Source organism: Microtus pennsylvanicus, chromosome 9, assembly GCF_037038515.1.
Source record: "Microtus pennsylvanicus isolate mMicPen1 chromosome 9, mMicPen1.hap1, whole genome shotgun sequence".
NCBI classification, from domain to species: domain Eukaryota; kingdom Metazoa; phylum Chordata; class Mammalia; order Rodentia; family Cricetidae; genus Microtus; species Microtus pennsylvanicus.
The window spans coordinates 32,932,204-32,958,100 of record NC_134587.1 but is presented as its reverse complement, the minus strand read 5'-3'; the positions used below and the strand labels follow the sequence as shown (position 1 = coordinate 32,958,100).

The window sequence follows — 25,897 nt, the reverse complement described above, 5'->3', positions numbered from 1 at the left end:
AAACATCCCCATTGTCTCAGTGTGTGAGTGCACCCCTTGCGGTCCTGAGTTCCTTGCTCCTGATTTGGGCCTTGAGATTTATGTCCCGTGCTCCAATGTGGGTCTCTGTCTCTGTCTCCTTTCATCGCCTGATGAAGGTTAATATTCAGGAGGATGCCTGTATGTTTTTCTTTGGGTTCTCTTTATTTAGCTTCTCTAGGATCACCAATTATAGGCTCAATGTCCTTTGTTTATGTTTAGAAACCAAATATGAGTGAGTACATCCCATGTTCCTCTTTTTGGGTCTGGCTTACCTCACTCAGGATAGTGTTTTCTATTTCCATCCATTTGCATGCCAAATTCAAGAAGCCCTTGTTTTTTACTGCTGAGTAGTACTCTAATATGTATATATTCCATACTTTCTTCATCCATTCTTCCATTGAAGGGCATCTAGGTTGTTTCCAGGTTCTGGCTATTACAAACAATGCTGCTATGAACATAGTAGAGCATATACTTTTGTTGTATGATAAGGCCTCTCTTGGGTATATTCCCAAGAGTGGTATTGCTGGGTCCAGGGGTAAGTTGATCCCGAATTTCCTGAGAAACCGCCACACTGCTTTCCAAAGTGGTTGCACAAGTTTGCATTCCACCAGCAATGGATGAGTGTACCCCTTTCTCCACAACCTCTCCAGCAAAAAGTATCATTGGTGTTTTTTTATTTTAGCCATTCTCACAGGTGTAAGATGGTATCTTAAAGTTGTCTTGATTTGCATTTCCCTGATCGCTAAGGAAATTGAGCATGACCTTAAGTGTCTTTTGGCCATTTGAAGTTCTTCTGTTGAGAATTCTCTGTTCAGCTCAGTGCCCCATTTTATAATTGGGTTGATTAGCCTTTTACAGTCTAGTTTCTTGAGATCTTTATATATTTTGGAGATCAGACCTTTGTCAGTTGCGGGGTTGGTGAAGATCTTCTCCCAGTCAGTGGGTTGCCTTTGTGTCTTAGCGACAGTGTCCTTTGCTTTACAGAAGCTTCTCAGTCTCAGGAGGTCCCATTTATTCAATGAGGTCCTTAATGTCTGTGCTGCTGGGGTTATACGTAGGAAGTGGACTCCTGTGCCCATGTGTTGTAGAGTACTTTACGCTTTCTCTTCTATCAGGTTCAGTGTGTTCGGACTGATATTGAGGTATTTGATCCATTTGGACTTGAGTTTTGTGCATGGTGATAGATATGGATCTATTTTCATTCTTCTACAGGTTGACATCCAGTTTTGCCAGCACAATTTGTTGAAGATGCTCTCTTTTTTCCATTGTATACTTTTAGCTCCTTTATCGAAAATCAGGTGTTCATAGGTTTGTGGGTTAATGTCAGGGTCTTCTATTCGATTCCATTGGTCGACTTCTCTGTTTTTATGCCAATACCAAGCTGTTTTCAGTAATGTAGCTCTGTAGTAGAGTTTGAAGTCAGGGATGGTAATGCCTCCAGAAGATCCTTTGTTGTATAAGATTGTTTTGGCTATCCTGGGTTTTTTGTTTTTCCATATAAAGTTGATTATTGTCTTCTCCAGATCTGTGAAGAATTTTGATGGGATTTTGATGGGTATTGCATTGAATCTATAGATTGCTTTTGGCAGAATTGCCATTTTTACTATGTTGATCCTCCCAATCCAAGAGCAAGGGAGATCCTTCCATTTTCTGGTGTCCTCTTCAATTTCTTTCTTCAAAGACTTAAAGTTCTTGTGAAATAGATCTTTCACATCCTTGGTCAGAGTTACCCCAAGATATTTTATGCTATTTGTGGCTATCGTGAAAGGTGATGCTTCTCTAATTTCCCTCTCTGTTTCCTTATCCTTAGTGTATAGGAAGACCACTGATTTTTTGGAGTTGATCTTGTATCCTGCCACATTACTAAAGCTGTTTATCAGTAGTTCATTGAGAATTTTTACGTCAATATTCATGAGTGAGATAGGCCTGTAATTCTCTTTCTTGGTTGAGTCTTTGTGTGGTTTTTGTATCAGGGTAACTGTAGCTTCATAAAAGGAATTTGGCAATGACTCTTCTGTTTCTATATTGTGAAATACATTAAGGAGTATAGGCATTAGCTCTTCTTGGAAGTTCTGGTAGAATTCTGCATTGAAACCATCTGGTCCTGGGCTTTTTTTGGAAGGGAGATTTTTGATAACAGTTTCTAGTTCTTCGCGACTAACAGGTCTATTTAGATCGGTCACCTGGTCTTGGTTTAGCTTTGGTATATGGTACTTATCTAAAAAAAATGTCCATTTCTTTTGCATTTTCTAGTTTTGTGGCATACAGGCTTTTGTAGTAAGATCTAATGAGTCTCTGAATTTCCTGTGTCTGTGGTTATGTCCACCTTTTCATTTCTGATCTTATTTATTTGCGTGTTCTCTCTCTGTCGTTTAATTAGTTTGGATAGGGGTTTGTCGATCTTGTTGATTTTCTCCAAGAGCCAACTTTTTGTTTCATTGATTCTTTGGACTGTTTTCTGTGTTTCTATTTTGTTGATTTCCGCCCTCAGTTTGATTATTTCCAGTCTTCTACTCCTCCTGGGCGCGTCTACTTCTTTTTTTTTTCTAAAGCTTTCAGGTGTGCTGTTAAGTCTCCGATGTATGCTTTCTCTGTTTTCTTTAAGTGGGCACTTAGTGCTATGAACTTTCCTCTTAGCACTGCTTTCATAGTGTCCCATAGGTTTGAGTATGTTGTCCCTTTATTTTCATTAAATTCAAGGAAGACTTTAATTTCTTTCTTGATTTCTTCCTTGGCCCAGGTGTGGTTCAGTAGTTGACTGTTCAGTTTCCATGAGTTTGTCGGCTTTCTGTACGTAGGATTGTTGTTGAATTCTAACTTTAATCCGTGGTGATCTGATAAGACACAGGTGGACACTGATATTTTTTTGTATCTGTGGAGGTTTCCTTTGTTTCCGAGTATGTGGTCAATTTTCGAGAAGGTTCCATGAGCTGCAGAGAAGAAGGTATATTCTTTCCTATTTGGGTGGAATGTTCTATAGATATCTGTTAAGTCCATTTGCTTCAATACCTCCAGTAGTTCTCTTACTTCTCTATTAGGTTTCTCTCTGATTGACCTGTCCCTTGGAGAGAGAGGTGTATTGAAGTCTCCTACTACTAGTGTGTGTGGTTTGATGTCTGCCTTGAGTTTTAGTAATATTTCTTTTACATAAGTAGGTGCTTTTATATTAGGGGCGTAGATATTCAGGATTGAGATGTCATCCTGACGAATTGTTCCTGTTATGAGTATAAAGTGTCCATCTCGATCTCTTCTGATTGATTTTAGTTTGAAGTCAGTTTTGTTAGAAATTAATATGGCCACACCTGCTTTTTTCTTAGGACCATTTGCTTGAAAGACCTTTTCCCAACCCTTTACTGAGTAAAGGTGAGTAGGTGCCTGTCTTTGTGGTTGAGATGTGTTTCGTGCAAACAGCAGAATGTTGGATCCTGTTTTTGTATCCAATCTCTTGGCCTGTGCCTTTTTATAGGTGAATTGAGACCAGTAATATTAAGTGATATTAATGACCAGTGGTTGTTTACTCCGGATATTCTTATTGTTTTTGGAAGTAGAATTTGTGTGTCTCCCTTCTTTGAGTTGTGCTGGTGAAGGGTCGCTAGATGCCTCAGTTATTGTAGGCAGTGTTGGCAATGTTGGATTCCTTGGGTTGCGATTTTCCTTCTATTACTTTCTGTAGGGCTGGATTCGTGGCTACATATTGTTTAAATTTGTTCTTATCCTGGAATGTCTTGTTTTCTCCATGTATAGTGAACGAAAGCTTGGCTGGGTATAGTGGTCTGGGCTTGCATCCATGGTCTCTTAGCTTCTGCAGTACTTCTATCCAGGACCTTCTGGCTTTCACTGTTTCCATAGAGAAGTCAGGTGTAAGTCTGATCGGTTTACCTTTATAAGTTACTTGGCCTTTTTCCTTTGCAGCTCTTAATATTCTTTCTTTAACCTGTATATTTCATGTTTTGATTATTATATGGCGAGGGGATGTTTTTCTTTGATCCAGTCTGTTTGGTGTTCTGTATGCTTCTTGAATATTCAAAGGAATATCTTTCTTTATGTTGGGAAAGTTTTCGTCCATAATTTTGTTAAAAATATTTTCTGGGCCTTTGAGCTGTGACTCCTCTCCTTCTTCGATTCCTATTATTCTTAGGTTTGGTCTTTTTATTGTGTCCCATAATTCCTGAATGTTTTGTGATGAGAATTTGTTGGCTTTGCAGTTTTCTTTGATCAGTGCATTTATTTTCTCTATGGTGTCCTCAGAATCTGAGATTCTTTCTTCTATTTCTTGTATTCTATTGATTATCCTTGTTTCTGTAGGCTCTGCTCGTTGACCTAGATTTTCCATATCCAGCTGGTCCTCAGTTTGTGTTTTCTTCCTTGCTTCCATTTCAGTTTTCAATTCTTGAACTGTTTCCATTACCTGTTTGATCGTTCTTTCTTGGTTTCCCAGGGTATTAAGTATGTATTTACTCATTTCTTCAAATTTTTGGTTATACTTCTCATCCATTTCTCTAAGGGCATTTTTCACATGTTGTTTAAGGGACTCTATTGCTTTCATAAAGTCAATTTTTTCCACTTCTGTGTTAAGGTGTTGAAGACCTTCTGTTGTAAGATCATTAGGTTCTGTTTTTCAGATTATTGGGTGAATTCTTGCCTTGGCGCCTGCCCATCTCTTCCTATGGATGCTATCTAAGGGGTCTTTTAAAACTGGTTCAGGTTTCCCTGCTGGCCAGGGGCTCCTCTTACAAAATGCCCTCGCTCTGTTTCCTGGTTCCTGCCGGGGGCCAAGATCCCTCTCACCCCTCAGAAGGGTCTTCAGGAATAGGACCCGACTCCTCCTTTGCCAGGGACCTTGCCAACCAAAGGCCTACCTCTTTGATTTAATTGTAGTGGGGCGATCTGCTCTCGGTGTTGTGTGCGGTCCCTGCAGCCTGGATCTGCTGCCACGAAGGTTCCCGCCGCCTGCGGCCTGCATCCTCTGCTGCCACTCCGGTCCCAGCCAGTCCCAGCCGCATCATTATTTTTCTTATTTATTTTCCTTATCCATTCTTCGTTGAGGGGCATTTAGGTTGTTTCCTGGTTCTGACTATGACAAACAAAGCTGCTATAAACATAGTTGAGTACATGTCCTTGTGGCACAGTTGAGCATCCTTTGGATGAATACCCAAAGGTGGTATTACTGGGTCTTGAGGAAGGTTGTTTTCTAATTTTCCGAGAAATTACCACACTGACATCCAAAGGGGTTGTACCAGCTTGCATTCCCACCATCTTGGCCATTCTTACAGGTGTAAGATGGAATCTCAGAGTAGTTTTGATTTGCATTTCTCTGATGACTACGGATGTTGAACACTTCCTTAAGTGTCTTTCAGCCATTTTAGATTCCTCTGTTGAGAGTCCTCTGTTTAGGTCTAGCACTCAGGAGTGTTAAAGTAAAAAATGTGAGCCCTAGCCTCATAATAAGTTTCTGACTAGTCAGAGCTACCTAGTGAGACCTTGTCAAAAGAAAAAAAGGTTGAGGGGTACAAAATACAACTTCAGGTGTGAGATCACAGGTAGAGGCATGTTATCCACCCTCAGCTTGGCATGAAAACCAGGAACTCAAGCCGGAGACCTCTAGAGCCAGTGCTCCATCCTCCCCACTCATCCCTCAGCCACCTAACCCACATGGCTATCTGGGACTCCTTGGAGTCCAGTCCCAGAATCCAAACTGGAACTTAAGGCAGAAGCTTCCAGAGCCAGTTAGTCCTTCTTCCTAGCAATAAGCCACCCACTGCTGGACTCGGGCCAAATGGAGGCCACAGTTACAGTCATAGGTCTCCAGAGACAATCTCCTCACACCCTCACACCCATCACCAAATGATCTGATCCCCTAACAGCCACCTCACCCACCGTACCAACAGGGGATAGCAAGGAGTATAAACCTGGAATCCAGAATGACTCTAAGACTGAAAACCAACCATAATTCAGCAAGTTGCACAACCTAAGAAGCCTGGGAAACAGCAAAGACTCATCCGAAAAAGGCAAAACCAGATGTCCACACTAAGAAACACCACAAATAATCAAACTTCAGATGTTTAAATCCCAACAATAAAATACAAACATTACGAACAACCAAGGTGATATGTCTCATCTATAAATAAATACCCCTATCATAATATTCTGAAAAGGGTAATTTAGCTGATACAGGGACCTCAAAAGAGGATTAAAATACACTTTATGAGTGCAAAGAAGGTACGAATAAATGTCTGAATGAAAACCAAAAAATCACAGTTGAATAAAATAATAAAAAAATCTATCATACTAAAACAGAATTTAATAAGGAGCTAGAATCTCAGAAGAAAAGCAGAAAATGAAATAAAGCTTCAAATGAAAGCTCAGGTAGTCAAACAAAAGTTTAGAGGAAAGTCTCACCAACAGACTGCACCAAGTGGAAGAGTATCAGTCTTAAAAACATGGTAGAAGAAATGTATCACTCAATCAAAGAAAATGTAATTATCTAAAACACCATCAGGAACAAACATCCAAGAAACATGAGACATTATGAAAAAACCAAATCAGGGCTGGAGAGATGGCTCAGTGGTTAAGAGCACTGACTGCTCTTCCAGAGGACCCAGATTCAATTACCAGCACCCACATGGCAGCTTACAACTGTATATTATTCAAGTTCTTGGGGACCCAACACCCATGGAAAAAAACACTAATGCATAAAAAAGAAAATAAATATGATGAAAAGATCAAACCAACAAATAACAGGTATAGAACAGCGATTCTTAACTTATGGGTTGCAACCCCTTTTGGATGGAATGACCCTAAGACCATCAGAAAACACAGATATTTGCATTATGATTCATAACAGTAGCAAAATACAAAAATAATTCTCTGGTTAGGGGTCACCATAACATGAGAAATTGTACTAAAGGTTCATAGCATTAGGAAGGATGAGAACCACTGGTGTAGAGGAAGGAGAAGAAACCCAGGTCAATGCACAAAAAAAAATATTTTCAACAAAATCATAAAACAAAAATTTCCAAAACTAAAGTTAACTAACAGTTAACCAAAAGAGGCCAGAACAACAAAGTAACAGGAATTAATAAATACAGTTAGATAATAACTCTTAACATTAAAGGTCTCAATACCCCAATAAAAAAGATACAGACTAAATGAAACTAAGAATCAAAGAAGTAAAGCTATTTTGTTATCTGACAAAATAGTTATCAAATCAAAACTAGTCAGGCAGCCTACAATGGAAAAAAATCTTCACCAACCCCCACATCAGACAGAGGTCTGATCTCTAAAATATACCAAGAACTCAAGAAATTGGTCATCAAAAAATAAAACAATCCAATAAAAAAAGTGGAATACAGACCTAAACAGAGAACTCTCAACAGAGGAATCTAAAATGGCTGAAAGACATTTAAGGAAATGTTCAACACCCTTAGTCATCAGAGAAATGCAAATCAAAACAACTCTGAGATTCCATCTTACACCTGTAAGAATGGCCAAGATCAAAAACACTGATGACAACTTAGGGCTGGATAGCTTGTGGGGAAAAGGGAACACTTCTGCATTGCTGGTGGAAATGCAAGCTGGTACAGCCCCTTTGGATATCAGTATGGTGATTTCTCAGAAAATTAGCAAACAACCTTCCTCAAGACCCAGTAATACCTCTTTTGGGTATATATCCAAAGGATGCTCAATCGTGCCACAAGGACGTGCTCAGTTATGTTCACAGCAGCTTTGTTTGTCATAGCCAGAACCTGGAAAAAACCTAAATGCCCCTAGACCAAAGAATGGATAAGGAAAATGTGGTACATTTACACAATCGAGTATTACACAGCAGAAAAAATAATATCTTAAAATTTGCAGGCAAATGGATAGAGCTAGAAAACATTTTGAGTGAGGTAACCCAGACACAGAAAGACAATTATCATATGAACTCACTCATAAGTGGTTTTTAAACATAAAGCAAACAAAACCAGCCTACAAATCACAATCCCAGAGAACCTAGACAACAATTAGGACGCTAAGAGAGACAAACATGGATCCAATCTACATGGGAAGTAGAAAAAAGACAAGATCCCCTGAGTAAATTGGGAGCATGAGGACCTTGGGAGAGGGTTGAAGGGAAGGGAAGAGGCAGGTAGGAGAGCAGAGAAAAATATAAAGCTCAATAAAAATCAATTTTAAAAAAACCTAGTCAGAAGAGACATAGAAGGACACTTCACGTTCATTAAAGGATAAATCCACCAAGAGGATAGAACAATTCTAAACATCTATGCACTAAACACAGTGATACCCAACTTCATTAAATAAAAAAAGAAAGAAAAGAAAAAGGAAAACACTATGTAATCTAAAATCATATACTGACCCTAACACAGTGATAGTGAGTAATTTTTAAACCCTATTCTCACCAAGGGACAAGCCAACCAGACAAAAATTAAACACAGAAACCCTGAAGTTAAATAACATCATAAATAGAATAGACCTAATAGACATTTATAGAACATGCCACCCAAACAATAGATAATACACTTTCTTCTCAGCAGCTCATAGAACTTTCTCCAAAATTGCCCGTATATCTAAACACAAAGCAAGCCTCCAAAAATATAGAAAAATTGAAATGATATCCTAGATCCTTCCTGATCATAACTGAACAGAGTGAGATATCAACAACAGGAATGGCATAAAGTATAAAAACTCATAAAAACCAAACTAAACAATTTTTACTACTGAGTGAAAACTGGATCAAGAAAGAATTCAAAAGGGAATTAAAATGAAAAGTTGAATGAAAATAAAAACACATATCAAAAACCTATGACACACTGAAAGCAGTTCTAAGAGCAAACTTCACAGTACTAAGTGTGTACATTTTAATATTAATAAGTTATCACTCACAGTAAGAGCAGATGCACATATGAACTCACGGCTATTACTATGATAGCATGCATAGACCTATACCATATACAAGTTAAACCCAGACAAAATTTCAGCTAGGAAAGGAGGAAGTAAATATGATATCCCACCTCTAGTTGTGGAGCTATTCACATTTGGTTGCTGCTGAAAGATAGAAAGTTGGTTTTCTTGAGTTGTCTGATAGTTGATATACAGACCACACTCCAGTGCAGCCTCACACCCAGGAGTAATCAGCCTTGATGGGCTGACATAGAGATGAACTGGAGGTGGGATTGAAGCAAAATCTTGGGTAGGGGGATAAATATAATCAGAAAAAAAACTGCATGAAAATCTCAAAGAATAACAACAGTTTAAAAGAAGGGGAAAGAAAGGAAGGGATAATGAAGAAAAGGGAACCTAATCGTTGAACTTTATAGAAGAGAATAATCATTTCTGGTCTTTCCATTCTATCCAAGCAACCCCTATTTCAGTTATTACTACCATGCTAATTTGACTATGACAGCTTTGTAATAAGCTTTGAAGCCGGGAAATTTGATTCCTTCATGCTTATTCTTTTTGGATGCTGTCTGGACTACTCTGGGTGCATTAAATTTCCATATAAACCTCAAGATCAGCTTTCTGATATGTGTGCGTGTGTTGTTTTGTTCTGGTGTACTTTGAAGGTAGGTGGTGGTGGTGGTAATAGTGTTGAGACAAGATCTTGCTATGGATCCCAGGATGGCTTCAAAATCAGAATTCTCTTACCTTAGTGACCAAATACTGTAACTACAGGCACAGACCAGCATGCTGACACTGGTTTCTCATTTTCTAATCGAGTTGGGTGAAGGACAGAGAGGGAGAGCAAGGAAAGAGATGCCCTGAAAGAGGGAGACATTATGGGATTAGCGAGAAACCAGGCACTAGGGAAATTCCCAGGATCCACAAGGATGACCCAAGCTAAGAATATAAACAATGGAGAGAGAGTACCTTAACAGCCTTTCCCCTATAATCAGACTGATGACTACCTTAATTGTCATCATAGAACCTTCAATCACTAACTGAAGGAAGCAGATGCAAAGATCCACAGCTAAGCACTGGGCCAAACTCCTGGAGTCCAGTCATAGAGAGGGAGAGCAATACTAAAAGCAAAAAGGTCAACATTCCCATGATGGGGAAATCCACAGAAACAGCTGACCGGAGCAAGTGGGAGCTCACTGATTCCAGACTGACAGCAAGGAAACCTGCATGAGACTGAACTAGACCCTATGAATGTGGATGACAGTCGTGTGGCTTGAGCAGTTTGTGGGGCCACTAGCAGTGAATCAGTATTTATCTCTAAAACATGAACTGCTTTGGAGCCTATTCCTTATGCTCAGCCTAGATATGTGGGGGTGGGGGTGGGCACTTGGTCCTGCCTCAACAGATTGTCCAAGACTTTGTTTACTCCCATGAGAGACCTCACCCTCTCTAAGATGTGGATGGGCATTGGAGTAGGGAGAAGGTGTGGAGGTGTGGTGAGTGGGAGGACAGGAGGGAAGGGGAAATAGTATGAAAAATAAGATTGTTTTAAAAAGAAAAAGTAGCAACTGAGAGAGATTTTACTGACCCTGCCTTGAAATTGTAAATAATTTCTGGAAGAACTACCATCTTAACAATATTAATTCCTTTGATTCATTTATTTTTTAATCACTCTCAATAACTTTTGTAGATTTTTTTCTAGGTGCTTATTTAAGATGATTATTATTTGTTCTCTCTAGCTCTTCTCCTTTTCCATCACAGCATCAGAGAGCTAGAAGTACCCATGAGAGAAATCTTACTGTGTGATGTGAAAGCATGTACGTTTCATCCAAGAGCCATAAAGTCAACTGGCCATTAGCACTGCCAAACCCAACATACTTCACAGAGAAGGAAATGCTGTATCTACATTTAAGTACAGCCAAAAAGATCGGAAAATGAGAGAGAGAGAGAGAGAGAGAGAGAGAGAGAGAGAGAGAGAGAGAGAGAGAGAGAGAGAGAGAGAGAGAGAGAAAACCAAATAGGAACATGAGCTATAATCCCAGGCCTTGGGTGGTTGAGACAGAACTGCTATGACTTCCAAGTCTGCTAGACTAGTCAGTTCCAGGCTAACCAGAGCTACTGGATAAGGCCCAATCTCAACTTAAAGGACCATTAAGTCATGAACAAATGTCAGGAGGAAAAGAAAAAAATAACTTAATATTGTTGATGGAAATTAGTAAAGCCACTATGGAATCATATTAAGGAAGTTGCTCAAAAAACTAAAAGTAGGGTAATTCCTCCCTTGGAACCCCTCTCACTCTCAGGAGTTTATCTCATTTTCCTTTAATAAATTTATAATCCCTATGCCACAATAAATAATAATAATATAAGAAGAACCAACATATTATCATAGTTATTTTGCATGTTACTGGGACAATATACCTGACAAAAACAACTTATAAAGACAGTGTTTATTCTGTCTCACAGTTCAAGGGCACAGTTTATCATGGAGGGGTGATGGAGGAAGGTCATTGGTTAATTAATAAAGAAACTGCTTGGCCCTGATAAGTTAGAACATAGGTGGGTGGAGTAAACAGAACAGAATGCTGGGAGGAAGAGGAAGTGAGGTAAGACGCCTCAGACAGACGCCATGCTCCCCTCTCCCGGGCAGATGCAATGAAGCTCTGACCCAGAGAGAAGCCAAGTCAGTGAGTCGCCATGGTTCTCCCACTCCAGACAGACGCAGGTTAAGATCTTCCCTGGTAAGCCACTTAGTGGGCTACACAGATTATTAGAAATGAGTTAGATCAATATGTAAGAGCTAGCCAATAAGAGGCAGGAACAAATGGGCCAGGCAGTGTCTAAATGAATATAGTTTGTGTGTTGTTATTTCAGGATATAAGCTAGCCAGGCGGCCAGGAGCCGGGCTGTGGGAAGAGGCCCGCAGCTACTACTACAGAGGGGAATAGGCACAGCAGGAATGTGAAGAAGCTCGTTATACTATATCTATCAAGAAGTAGAGAGACGTACTTTTTATGTACTCTAGGTCCCCATCCCATGGTCCCACATGAGTATTCCTGTCAACTGAAGAACCAACTGAATCAGAAATGCCTCCACAGAAACATGGCATAATGGTGTATATCTTTATGGGAGGCAGAGACAGGCAGATTTCTGTGAGTTATAGGTCAGCCTGGTCTACAGAACAAGTTCTAGAACAGTCAGAGCTACACAGAGAAACCCTGTCTTAAAAACAAGAGAGACAGAGAGAGACTGAGAGAGACAGAGAGAGACAGAAAATATAATGAAATTCATTCCCATTTTTTTAAATGTGTATGAGTGTATGCTTCCATGAGTTTATGTGTACCACCTGTGTGCAAGAGTCTACAGAGGTCAGAAAAAAAGCATCAGATGCCCTGGAATTGGAATGACAGACGGTTATGAGGCACGATATGGATACTGGAACCAAACCCAGGGCTCTGCAGAGGCACTGAGTCACTTAAATACTAAGTATCTCTCCAGCTCCTTTGAAACTCATTCCTGTTTATAAATAACATGCACTAATAAAAGACACACACTCTTAGAAAAAACTTAATGGAATTATGATTCCTTTTTTTTGTAAAATGAATCACTGAAAATTATCATGTATACAACTGCATGTATGCATTTAACTTTTAGAAAGTATTTCATACTTGAATTCAACATATCAAGGACTCAGCACCAAGATCAATGGACTGTATGTGTTCTGGTTTACAAAAATCCACACAAGTCTGCTACACACTTCACAGCTTTATTTTTATTTTCACATATCAAGAGGAGCAATGTGGATTGCTAAGGTATACGTTTACTATACTAATGTGAACAGACACATTTCTAAAGCCATAGCTATTTAAAGATGACATAGCATCAAGACACTCATTCTTATTCTGGAAAGGTTTAAGAAAAAAAAAATCATTTGCTATTAAACTAACTGTACTGTCAAATGCTTCTTAGGATCATATGTAAACATTGTCTTAAATTGGCTTCTCTATATTTTACTTCTCTATATTTTACCCAAATAAAATAGAATTCCTAGGTTGCTTTCTGTTGTGATAAACACTGACCAAAGCCAACCTAGGGAGAAGAATGTTCAAACTTAACAAGGAAACCATGTCAGGAGGTAAAGTAAGAACCAGGAAACAGGAACTGAAGCAGAAACCACAGGAGAATGTTGTTCACTAGCTCATTTCCATGGCTTGCTCAGTTTGCTTTCTTATATAAACCAGGGTATGTACACAAGGATGGTATCACTCAGAGTACTCTGGGCCCTACCACATAAATCATTAATCAAGAAAATGCCTGCACAAACAGACAGACTTGCCCATAGCCCAGTGTGACAGTGACAATTCCTCAACTAGACTACCTCTTCCCAGGAGATTCTGTTTTTAGCTAAGGTAGCAAAAATTAACCAGCAAAGAGAAGAATAGACATTGTAATTAGACTCAGAATTTGGGTTTTGATGTTTATAACATCCAGGTTTTTAAGTGAATGGTGTTTCTAAAAAGGTAATGTAAATATATCTCGTTAAAACACTTTAAGCATTAACAAAAAAAAATACACAAATGGTATAGGAAAATATCAAAACCTACTGTAAAATAACATGGGTCTACATCCTTAACTAATGGCTGGGAGAACTTTCTAGCTTATATCCATCCCATGTGATCCAGCATACTTCTTCCCAGCTTTCTATTCCCAATTTCATGCTTTTGTTTATATCCCATGCCAAAGTAATCTCTCATTTCATCTTCTCTCCTTCAAACACCCATCTTACACGAGGCCTCCTCCATATGGTGTACTCTAAACCTCAATGGCGTACACCAGTCTTTTCCCTGCAATAACACTGGCACATAAATAAGTAGAGCACCGATGTCATTTTGCTACAGATGAACTTCAACTATTTACAATGAAGCAGATGCTACCTGAAGACAAAAATGTCACAGCCATCTTTGCCTTCCATGAAATGCCTAGTGCAGTGTCTTATTTATGCTGTTCCAAGTACTCACTAACGCTTTGCTTAACAAAACTAAAATCCTATTAAACCAGGAAATTAATCAACTGAACCAATTGGAGTATTTACTCTAATTTTCTTTTGTTGGTTCTTTCAGCACAGTACTTCTTTTAAGTACATTTTCTACACATTCTATTTGGAGTTCATCCAATTCAGCTGGCAATATGCATCCTTTTCTATAATGGCTCATGTTCACATTCTTATATAAGCATTTTCTGTCATGGGATGACCTACAAATAGAGCTAAACAATACTATACTAATACCAAAGATAATTCAGTAAATTGCTGAGTTCTAAAGTTCAAATACATGATGTGGAACAATCTTCATACACTGTAAATATGTATTACTCTCATTGGCTAATGAAGAGTTGAATGGCCTATAGCAGGACAGGAAGAGATTGGGTGCAGAGGCAGACTAGGAGAATGTTGGGAAGAAGGGAAGAGTTTCAGGAGATGCCATGAGACAAGAGTGAGCAGGATGGGAAGTACATATGGGAGGTAAATGAGCCTCAAGCAGCACACAGATTAATAGAAATGGGTTAATTTAAGCTAGAAGAACTAGCTAAAAACAAGCTTAAGCTATCAGCCAAGCATTTATAATTAATATTAAGTCTCCATGTGGTTATTTGAGGAGTGGCTGGCAGGACAGAAAAGTCTGCCTACAGATACACTAACTACAAATGCATCATCACTACTTCTTGCAGCAGCCAGGAAGCTGAAGAGTTCAGACTCTCAACACCCATGTAAAAAGTCAGATAGAACAGTGGGCAGTACACTCTTGTAACCTTACCACTGGGAAAAGACAGGAAGATGCCAGGGGCTCACTGGTGTATTAGGCTAGCAAGCCAGTAAAAATCAGGTTCAGTGAGAGACCCTGTCTCAAAAAACTGAGGCAGAGAGTAACATAGGACAACACCCAACAAAAACCTCTGACCTCCACCTGCATACATAGGCATACACGCTCACACACATATATACTGTCCCCCGACACACAAAGAAACAAAAGTGAATAAGATTAACAGTTTCTCAACATCTTCTGAATTTCAGTGTTTTGTCTTCTCAGAAAGCAGTTCATGAAAAGTCAATACACGAAAAATATGGGAAAATAAGCTTTAATACTAACTGACAATACAAAATTAACTTGCTTTGTGCTATTTTTTGACAAAACTAGGAAATAAATCCAGGGCCTCACACATGCTAGAGAGCTCTACTGAGCTACAGACCTGGCCAAAAGATACTCTGAACACTTAGAATTTCTTCTCTTGATTATAGTCAACAAATCAAATGCTTAAGAATCAACTCCGAGTTAATACAAATGACTGCCTACAACTACATTCTCCAGGTAAATGGCACCAGCTATTCTGTAATAAACTGCTCTTTTTCACTTTAATGATGTGATTCTCAATTTCAATACAGACAAGTAAATTAAGAGTAAGTATAGTCTAAAACGCTGTGTTTATGTTTTTTCTGAATTATTAAATCCTGAAGAAGATTTACACTAAAAAAGAAAATTAACAATCATGATCTACAGTGCTCGATTTACTGTCCCTTCCCCATTTTTATATCAGGCTTTTTATATCAGGCTTCAAAAGACCACCACAGATTACCTAATTTGAAATTCACATCTCTTAATACATGTATCTTACCTAAGATAAAAAGGTACTTGTTGCTTTAAAAAACATTCAAAAGGATTGTGATAACATGATAGATTTAAAACTGGCAAAGTTTTCAAAGTACTAATCACAACAAACCAAATTCAATCCAGTCAGTTCAATTATGTGCAATATATAAACAGCAAAGCATTTGGACTCAAAACCCCTGAGTTGCAGGATTAAAACACCTCTAAAAACATCCTCCTTCCAGACCCAAAGGAGTTTAAAGTATTCAAATGATACGACACACCTGGCTTCCAGCTACAGGCACTGCTTCAATAAAAGAAAAATCTATGAAATCAATCAAGTCAATTACACATAAAGCTATCACAGGATTGTGATTTCTAATTAAATTTGTAAATTATATGTATGTATAACCTATCCAAATCTTTTCCTTAGAGGGATGGACATTTTAATTTGACCTCACTCTGACCATGGCAGTGGCACACTGACAACTAAATAGTATACATTCTGAATATATATTTCAACATCAGTTGTAAGCAAAATGTTTTTTTTTTTGAGGGTCGGAAGACATGTTAGAGAACACGTATTTTATAAATGAAATTATCAGTTTTAGTTGAATGCTAAAGGGAAAAAATGATTCATTATGGAGAAAAGTGAATTTAACTTTTAAAGAATACACTCATTCTGTTTCCCAGTACTAGTTTCAAACAATGATGTACACCAAATGCAGGGACTCAGCTGAACACTGATTTCATTAAAAAATACATTGACAGTAAAACTACCATATGACCCAGCTATACCTCTCTTTGGCATATACCACAGGATCTGACAACCACTGCCACCGCTTTACTTGACTGGCATAACTCCTTACTACATTCTAAATTTCATCCCTATACCACAGACAGGTGTAACTACACCCCTCATCAAAGAAGCCTCTTTAAAGGAAATGGAAACTCACATTGGACACAGCACAGATGGTGCACAGGGAGCCCAGACATCACAACTCCTGTAAAGGAGGGTCAGGAAGATTGTAAGATCCAGAACCCTACTAGAAAGACAGCTGTGAACCAGTCTCTCCTAGAAGTGGCTGCACAAATAAAACCTAACAATGACAATACCAATAAACATGCTAACATGGAAGAGGGAAATTTTCAAAGGACTGAACCTACCCCAGACAAAGAACTACAGGAAACAATGGCTGCTGAAAGAGGGTGAATTAGCCTCTCCCAGCAATGAGTCTAACTGGGCAGCCAATACAAAGTGGTCACCCCGAAACCATATACACAACAAAACAAATTCAGCAGGTTTTATTTGTATATTTGTGCATGCATACACACGGGGGGGGGGGGAGAGAGAGAGAGAGAGAGAGAGAGAGAGAGAGAGAGAACACAATATAATAATCAAAGAAAAAGAAGCTACCAATTTGAGAGTGAGGAAAGGATAGGAGAGGTTGGTGGGAAGAGACATAGGAGGGTCTAGAAAGAGAACAGGGAAGGGAGAAGTGGTATAATTATATTTTGATTTAAAATGTATAAAAATGAAGAAAACCATTATAGTGCTTAAACTAACCTAGCCTAGTAAACAGCTGTCAGTCTTTGTTGCATTTCCCTTTAGATTTCAACCCTAAAAGGTAATAACTATGTAAGTTTCATGAATAAAAACAGGATCTTTAAAGTTAGATTACCAAGGCAATTACTACATATCATTATAGAATGGTAATGCAGTACACATTCCGCAAATAAAGATCAAATTTACTTCAACTACACTAACCACCACTACCCTTTTTTTCATTTTTATTTTTATGTAGTCATAAAGTTTTTGGAATCATATGGCTTAATGCCATACTTACGCCACACTCAGTCATCCCAAGGATATGGCAAACTGGTATCTTTCACCATCTTTGTCTAACAGTGCATCACTGGCCCCAGCAGGCAGCTCACCCAGACAATTTCTGTAATGGATTCTGGCTCTCTCTGCACAGTAGGTGACAATCCTTGTCAAGTTTCCAGTCTGTCTCATAACTGAATGATTAGAACCTGCTGCAGATGCCACATCTAAATACTTAAGTGGATTTTTATCATCAGTGTCACCGAAGACAGTATCACTAACAGCACTGTCCTAGAGAACATCTATTTCGGTACTGCCATGCTCTCTCCGTCATAGCTGATAAGACACTGCTTTCCTAAAACAGAGGTCAGCAAACTAGAACACAAGTAAAATACACACTGCTGCTAGTTCTTATACAGGTATAACCTAAAAGTGGGTTTTCTATTTTAAATAATTAGGAAAAGGTTAACTCATATTCTGGACATGTAAAAACAATTGGAATCAGATTTCAGTCTCCACAAATAATGCTTACTAAAAGACAGCCATGTTCCTTCACTACTTCTCTACAAATGCTTTCACAGAAGCAGCACACTGGAGTATGAGCAAGAATGATTGCTACAGGAGCCCAAAATATTTATTATCTGGGTCCTTTAAAGAGAAGAGTCTACCAACTCTTAGTCTAGAGAAGTTTGTGGTGTTGGCATTATGATATCATCGGTGTGTTGTTTTCAGAACCTCGGATGAATGACAATAATAAACCAACTATTTCCTTCTTATTTCCCAGCCACTCAATTAACAAGTATTTCCCTACAATGTAGACAGTTCACTTCCTTTGCTCTTCTCCTTGGCTCAGCTTTGCATCAATGAAAGACTTAACAATGACCGTGGACGGGAATGAAGAGCTCAACTTTAAGTCTCCAATGCTGGCTTCTTCCATGTCCCGAGCTCTGTCGGTATTGCATTTCCACTCTGAACCAACTATAATGGAGGTCTCTAAATTTTCCAGAGGTGAACATGTATGACATTAGTGTGCATGCTGATGGTCACTTCTTGGTCATGCTCTAACACCCACTCTGGCATGTATGTTTCTTTGGACACTTTACAACCTGAATAGTTCAACCTCTCCTAGCATCAACATCACATCTTCTAAATTATTTTTCTTTGAATCTTCAAACTTTTGGCCTAGAAGTTCAACCTTCACAAATGGCCTGCTCCTCCTGTTACTACAGCTAAGTTTATATAAACTCCAAATATAAGAATATAACAAAATCAAAATCTGTTGTCTGAGGCCACTTGTTCATTCCCGGCTGCCCAGACTCAAAATAACCACACAGAAACTATATTAATTAAATCACTGATTGTCCAATCACTTAAGCATATTGCTAGCTAGCTCTTACATTTAGAATTAACACATTTCCATTATTTTATACTTTACCATGAGGTTTGTGGCCTACCAGCAAGGTTCCAGCTAGCAGCTTGCATCTTTCCCCTCTGGTGGTTACATGCTGTCTCTTGACTTCTTCCTCCCAGCATTCAGTTTAATCCTCCCACCCCCAACCCCCACTTAGCTCTATTCTGCCCTATCACAGGCCAAAGCAGTTTCTTTACTTATTAACCAATAAAAGCAACACATAGACAGAAGTACTTCCCACACCATTTCCCCTTTTCTGTTTAAATAAAAAGAAAGGCTTTAACTTTAACATAGTAAGATTATATATAACAAAACAGGTATCAAGCAAGAATTACAGTTAAAATATTATCTACTTTACCTTTTATCATAACTAAGGAAAACTCTAATTATAACCATCTATTCTTCAACTCCATCAAAGATTCCAGAAAGACACAATACTACCTAAGCAAACAGAAAGTGCATTGCAAGCAACTTCCAAAACTCTAGAATTGACAGAGACATCTTGCTGTCTGTATCACTGGAGCATCCATCTTCAGCCTACAGGCCCATAGTATCCAGCAGACTTTTCCATGAAGCAGGAAATTTGAAAGACAGTTCCACCTATATTGGCAGTCACTTCTGTGTCCTGCAGAACTTCCTGGTTCACCAGCACAAATGGCTCTAACTTTTTTGGGATATCCACTACAGAGCATTTAAATGTGGTCTGTAAGCAGAGTGCTACAACTTGCACAATGGCAACATAGACCCACTGTGTGCCTAAAAATGGGGCATGGTTCTGTTCTTGTCTTTACAGGAAAATACACATCACCAAAAAGTCAAGAGACCCTGGACATTTGGATGCAATAAAGAGGAAAAAATAAATATCCAGAAGGAGTCACCAAGCAAAAAGGAATATGACTTATGAGGACAGGTCATTTGCATATGTCACATGAGGCATATACAATTACTAGTACAGTCTGGTATCATTGACATTTAGTTTCTATTAAGATGTTCAAAATTTATTCATTCCTGTTTTTAAACCACAAGACCTAAGACAGAAAAAAAAGTCAAAAAGTTTCATTACTATAATAATAGTAATAATTTTGTGCCCCCCCCATCTGCAAAGACACCTGCTGACAAATAGATACATCACATTCCAAGAACTACTATCTTGTTTGTTTGTTTTCCAAGACAGGTTTTCCCTGTGTAGTTTTGGCTGTTCTGCAACTCACTCCATAGACCAGACTGGCCTTGATTCAGAGATCCACTTCCTCTGCCTCAGTACTGGGCTCAAAGGCAAACACCACCACTGACCAGCTTGAGAACTACTACCTTAGACAAAAACAGAAAGGTATAAATGAGAAGGTAACATCCTAAAATCCATAGTAAATGTCCCTATACAATTAATGTACCAAGTGTCTGCACTGACATTTTGATTTTAACTCAAAATGCTCCTTCTTCAGCTCTCATTTATTTTGAAACTTAATTGTAATACAAATAACAGCAAGCAGCATTAAGTCTGCATATGCAAACATTACCTCATTTAATCCTCTTATATCTCTCTCTATTCATTAGCTGTTAGACCATAGATGAAGAAATTTAGATTAGAGGCAGAGAAAGTTTTTTCAAGGTCACAATAACAGCTGCTGGTATACCTGAGATTCAGACAAAAAACAAGTACTATGCATATCTAATATTAAGTCTTGATAACTTATCTTTACAACAGATGAAAGCTTCTGGCTAGGGAAGCAAATCAGATCTAAAGAGCAAACTGGAGGTAATACATCTCAAGCCCTGAAACAGAGATTGCAAGACCAGGATCTCATGATTCCAGTAACCTTTAACACCTTGTAATATTAGGCCCTACCTCTTAAAGGTCCACAATCCCCTGCTAATAGCACCACTTTAGAAAGCAAGCCCTTTGCAGGGCATCTAAACCATAAAAACAGTATATTCTTCCTCGTTACACCACATATCAGTACATTATGTGTATATAAATAGAGTGATAATTACGTCTTTTATAATTTTATATTTTGGGTTATAAGCCTAGCCACTAATGACTTAGCCATTTCTCCTACCTTAAACAAGCAAACCTTTTGTAACTTTAAAGTCATCTGAACAAGATCTCTATTTGGAAAGGTTTTGAGTTACCCGTTTACCTCTATCATCAAATGGGAAACAATTTCCCCTTAGTGTTTAAACTAGATAGTGTATTAATTCACATTGCTAAAATATGATCATGAGTTAATGCATCAAATATTATTATTATTTTTTAACTACCACATGATTATTATTTTCAAACATGAGAAAACTGAAATTTAAACATGTTAAATATCTATCTTCCTCCCAAGGAAGAATTATACTGCTTATACTGTACAAAATCAAAACCAGTCTCAATTGACTCTTGAGTCCAAAATCTTTAGTCATACATCCAGACCTATTAAGGAAAGTTTCAGCCAGTGGTGGTGATGCACACCTTTAATCCCAGCCCTTGAGAGGCAGAGGCAGGTGGATCTCCAAGTTCAAAGCCAGCCTGGTATAGGAGTGAGTTCCAGGACAGCCAAGGCTACATAAAGAACCCGTTTCAAAAAACAAAATAATAATAATAATAAAATAAATAACTAAATAAATGAAAAAGTCTCAGTGACTCACCAGTTACTCACAAAGTTGATACAGCTCTTGCTAATACCACACTCTACCCAAATCAATCAAGATATGACTCATCTTGCATCTCATAATGCAACAAATAAAAAAATACATACTGAAAGTATGTTCTCAGGTACTTCAAATAAAGGATCTATAGGTAATATTAAAGAATAAAATAAATTGGCTTATACAATGTCAGCACTCATTTATGTGAGTTTATGTTTTTTAAAAACAAAAGCTTAGAAGGTGATGTCATCACAGCTACAGGGGCCATCTAGAAATTACACAATAGCTTTCAAAACCAACAGTACTACAAACCTCAGTCAATTGCAAAGAAATCAGTTTTCTAAACCCCAATCAATCAGTAAAATTTCCATTTCAAGTTAGAACCTACAAAGGTCAGGAGTCCTGCCCTGAGGTCTGTTTCTATTTTTAGGATCTATACTACAAAGCAGTTGTTAAAGAAACAGAGAGGGAAAGAATTAAAGAGTTATCCAGTTCAATACACTTGTTGAAATCCAACTTTTAAGAAGTATAAGCATCATATTCTCAGAGTCCACACACGTTGGTGAGGAAGCTGACCAAATGAAAGTCCCTGAATACCACTAACAGAAGGCAGTAGAGAACAGAGATGAGTAATTCCTCATGACACAGAACACCATTCCAAAGCTTGGGAACGAGAGGATTAAAATCTATAGATCAACATTACTTCTTCCCATCAATGACTCCTAGTGTGACCAAGAAGAATCACAATTCTGTAATGTCAAAGCAAATGACAAACATAAAGGAGGGGGCGGTGAAGACTGAGGTCATATCTCTTAACATGCATCATTTACAGTAAGAGTTCTCCCATTTATCTGAATTAATTTTACATACTTCATTTCATTCAGATAATTGAAGTTTTCCTTTAGAGTTGTAAAATGTTTACCTCAACATAATCAGTAAATTGTCCACTTAAAGATACCACTAGAAAAATTACCATCTTTCCCTTCTACACATACACATGTACTCCACTATCATTAAATGTATGAGATTTGGGCTTTTGTGGGAAATTTAGTTCAAATGTCCTCTTTAAAAAATTAGTACAAGAAACCCTCCAAGAAAAGTTATGGTCATTACCTTTTTAATACAGAGTGTGTGCACTGCTTGTTAAAGGCATGGTAATTTGGGAGTTCAATATATGACTGCTGTTCTAAAACCAAATTAAAGGTTTACACTACTAAAGAGTTTGATGACTTCCCTCAATACAATAGCTACAATTGTATGGAGAACAAAATCAAAGAGGTCCCTCTTTTTATAGGCAGTAATTTCAGGGCCTTGTAATGAGAATTTACTCTTTAGTATATAATTACTAATGAACAAAAGTGGGGTCATTAAACTCACTTCTTTATAGTGCCATAAAATTTCTATGTGTAAGAAATATAAAATCATATATAATATTCATCAAACTCAAAACACACTGAAATGTACAATGCCTTACAATTCAACAGAGTGAAATTTTTGTTCCTTAAGTAAATAAGTCTATAAGATGACTGAAGTCATTTTTCATATGGATATTTATAATTTAAAATATAAAACTTCACAAGTACTAATGTGGGCAATAAAATGTCTAAACTTCTTAAATGAATTCTGAATTTTCTATGGACATTGTCCCTCCCCACACTAATACAGAACTTACTATTAGAATGGCTGCGTATTTAACCAATGTTAATAACTTGCTATGAGAAATTCAGTCTCCGTCTTGAGGTATACACAGTCCATAAGGCAGGGAAGAACTACACTACAGAAATGTATAGTGAACACCTTATCAAAAGAAAGCTCAGAATGGAGAGAGCAGAAAGTCAGAAAGGCAGACACTTGAAAATAGCCACCATTCAAAATGGATGAAAATAATCCATTACTCCACTAACACAGTAGAGAACCTGACTAAAGGCTAGCCAGGAGTGGGTTCTAAGTCATGACTGGAAAGATCCTTAATGTCCTTGAGTTTCTGATGCATATAAAAAAAATCTGAAAAGTGTTAGGAATAGTGACAGTGAAAGAATCCACATTTCAGTGTTAATGGGCAGCACAGTATGAATCAAGAAGATGGTATCACACACGGTATCCTGGCTCTTCAAGATCTTTACTGTCTACAGATGAAAACAGGCCTCAGTTTCCTATGTAGAAGAGGACATAAAGAAGGAAGGAAGCTGGTCAACCTGCTCCTGGTGCCCAAGCAAAGAGAATGTTCTAGTTCCTCAGGAGATCTAGAAGGAAGAACAGAGGGAGGAAGTGAGGGAGGAGAAAGAGAGGGAGGAGGAAGGGAAGAAGTCCTGATTACTTTTTTGACAAATACTCAAAAACTTATCATTTATTCAAAAGCTTAAATATAATGGCACAAGGAGAAACCTATATATTCTTACTAATTCTTATCTCATTTTATATTCTAAGTTCCTCTAAGCTATACTGAAATCCTCTGCACATTTCTTACATACTTTGTGATGTTTATGTCTTATGTTTGCAAAGCTCATAATAAGCACTGTGTTTAAAATTAAACTCCCAGGCATAGAGAGCACATGCCAAGGGTATGTATAGCATAGTACCCACTTCTGGGAAGAATGGATGGTCAGCATAAGACTCTGGATCCTACCCAAAGAGATTTTTCAGGACAATGGGATGGGGAGTATATTTACCTATTCATCAGTATAAAAAGGACTAACCTTTGAAAGTGGGTAGCCCCTGACTGCGGCTGACTTAAGAACCAGTATAGATGGATGCAAGATGACTGTTTCATATGATTAAGTACCACCCTACTCTACTATAAATTTGCTTTTGATAACACTATCAGTGGGGAGGGGAAATGAATGAAGTTCAAAAATAGGGTCTCTGTACAGGTTATCATACAGAACTTCACATGTTCAAACAGTAATCACTCTATGGAACTGAACTGGCTATGTATTTGTTGGCCCAAAATCTATTAGTTTTTCAATGGAAAAAGTGACTGTACTTTGCAAAAGAAATCTTGAAATATTTCCTATTTTGTTTTGCTTTCATGCACAAACACTAGTGTGATCTACTAAAGAAAAGGCAAAGAATAAACATAAAAAGGGACAATCCATTGTGTTTTACTAATTACCACCAACATAAAGAACATTGGATCATTTAAAATATCACTCCAGGACAGCCTGACAAAGTAGTCCACACTCCCAAATCATGTTATTTATGCAATCTACGGGCTGAAGAATACATCCTTATAAAGTGAAACCAACACTTTAAAAGATGCCCTATGGTAACAATTAAGAGGTTGCTGAATTCACGGTTATCAAACTTCGCTCCAGTAGAAATTTCACATTACTCTTGTGCAATAGAAGTATATTCTAGCACATTTATATAACTGTACTCTGAAGTTTTTCAGAGACAGCATTAAAGAACAATATGATACTTCCCCCAATTTTTCTAATATTTTCTAATACCTTTATATTCTCTTTCAGTACTCGCTCAACACAAAGAAGAAAACTAGTAATTTCAAGTTTACTAAAATCATAATTTGGGACTTCCAGGCACTCATCTATCAAGACAAAGCCTTTACAGAGTATCCACTGTACTTGACACTAGTCATACAGATTAAAAACATGTGGCCATCTTCCAAAAAGCACCTACCAAGACAAGACACAGAAGCAACAAGTACTTAGTACACCAAACACCGTGCTGTCCAAGATGTAAAAATCCTACCCCATCCCAATTTAAGCTCACGTTTTTTTAATGTAATAGTGAAGATAATGTAGATTACTATTTATGCACTGGATCTCTCTTTCTGCCGAATATCAAAGTCATACAGACCTTAACCCCAAACCTCTTGCTAAACTAATCCTCTGGGAGCCACAGACTACCTGATCCAAGACTATGAATGAAAGGTGAGCTGGCTCATGGGTTAAGAACATATATTGATCTTACAGAGGACGCAACTTCAGTTCCCAACATCCACACAACTCCAGCTCCAGGGGATCTGACACCTCTGGCTTCTACAGATACACAGACAAACACACATATTTTTTTTAAAAAAAAATTAAAATAAAATGCTTTTATGAACAATATGACTAACAGAATCCTACCTGAGGAAAAGGAGTTCAAGGCCAGCCTCAGCTACACAGTAAATTCCAGACCACAGCCTAGGTGAGATCCTTTCTCAAGGGAAAAGATGAATCTGAGTAACCTTAAACTGAAAGATAAGTACTAGCTGGGCAGTGGTGGTGCACGCCTTTAATCCCAGCACTTCAGAGGCAGAGGCAGAGGCAGGTGGATCTCTGTAGGTTCAAGGCCAGCCTGAGCTGTAAGCGCTAGTTCCAGGACAGGCTCCAAAGCTACTGAGAAACCCAGTCTTGAAAAAGAACAAAACAAACAACAAAATAAAATTAAAACAAAATTATTAAATTCAAATTTTTAAACTAAAGTAGAAATGTTTTCAACAAGTAATTTTATATTCCTTTTTTTTTT

General features: G+C 38.0%; 1 protein-coding gene across 5 annotated transcripts in view; it reads right to left on the bottom strand.

Moving 5' to 3' along the window:
* Nucleotides 1-25,897, bottom strand: part of Qtman (queuosine-tRNA mannosyltransferase) — a 339,919-nt gene that overhangs the window by 311,442 nt on the left and 2,580 nt on the right. Inside the window, exon 1 of one of the 5 annotated variants that reach the window (XM_075985301.1) lies at nt 9,667-9,781. The exons of the other annotated variants lie outside the window; for them this stretch is intronic. The gene's annotated coding sequence lies outside the window, so the exon portion shown is untranslated. Of the gene's footprint in view, nt 1-9,666; nt 9,782-25,897 lie in introns of those variants that run through there. 5 annotated transcript variants of the gene reach the window in all.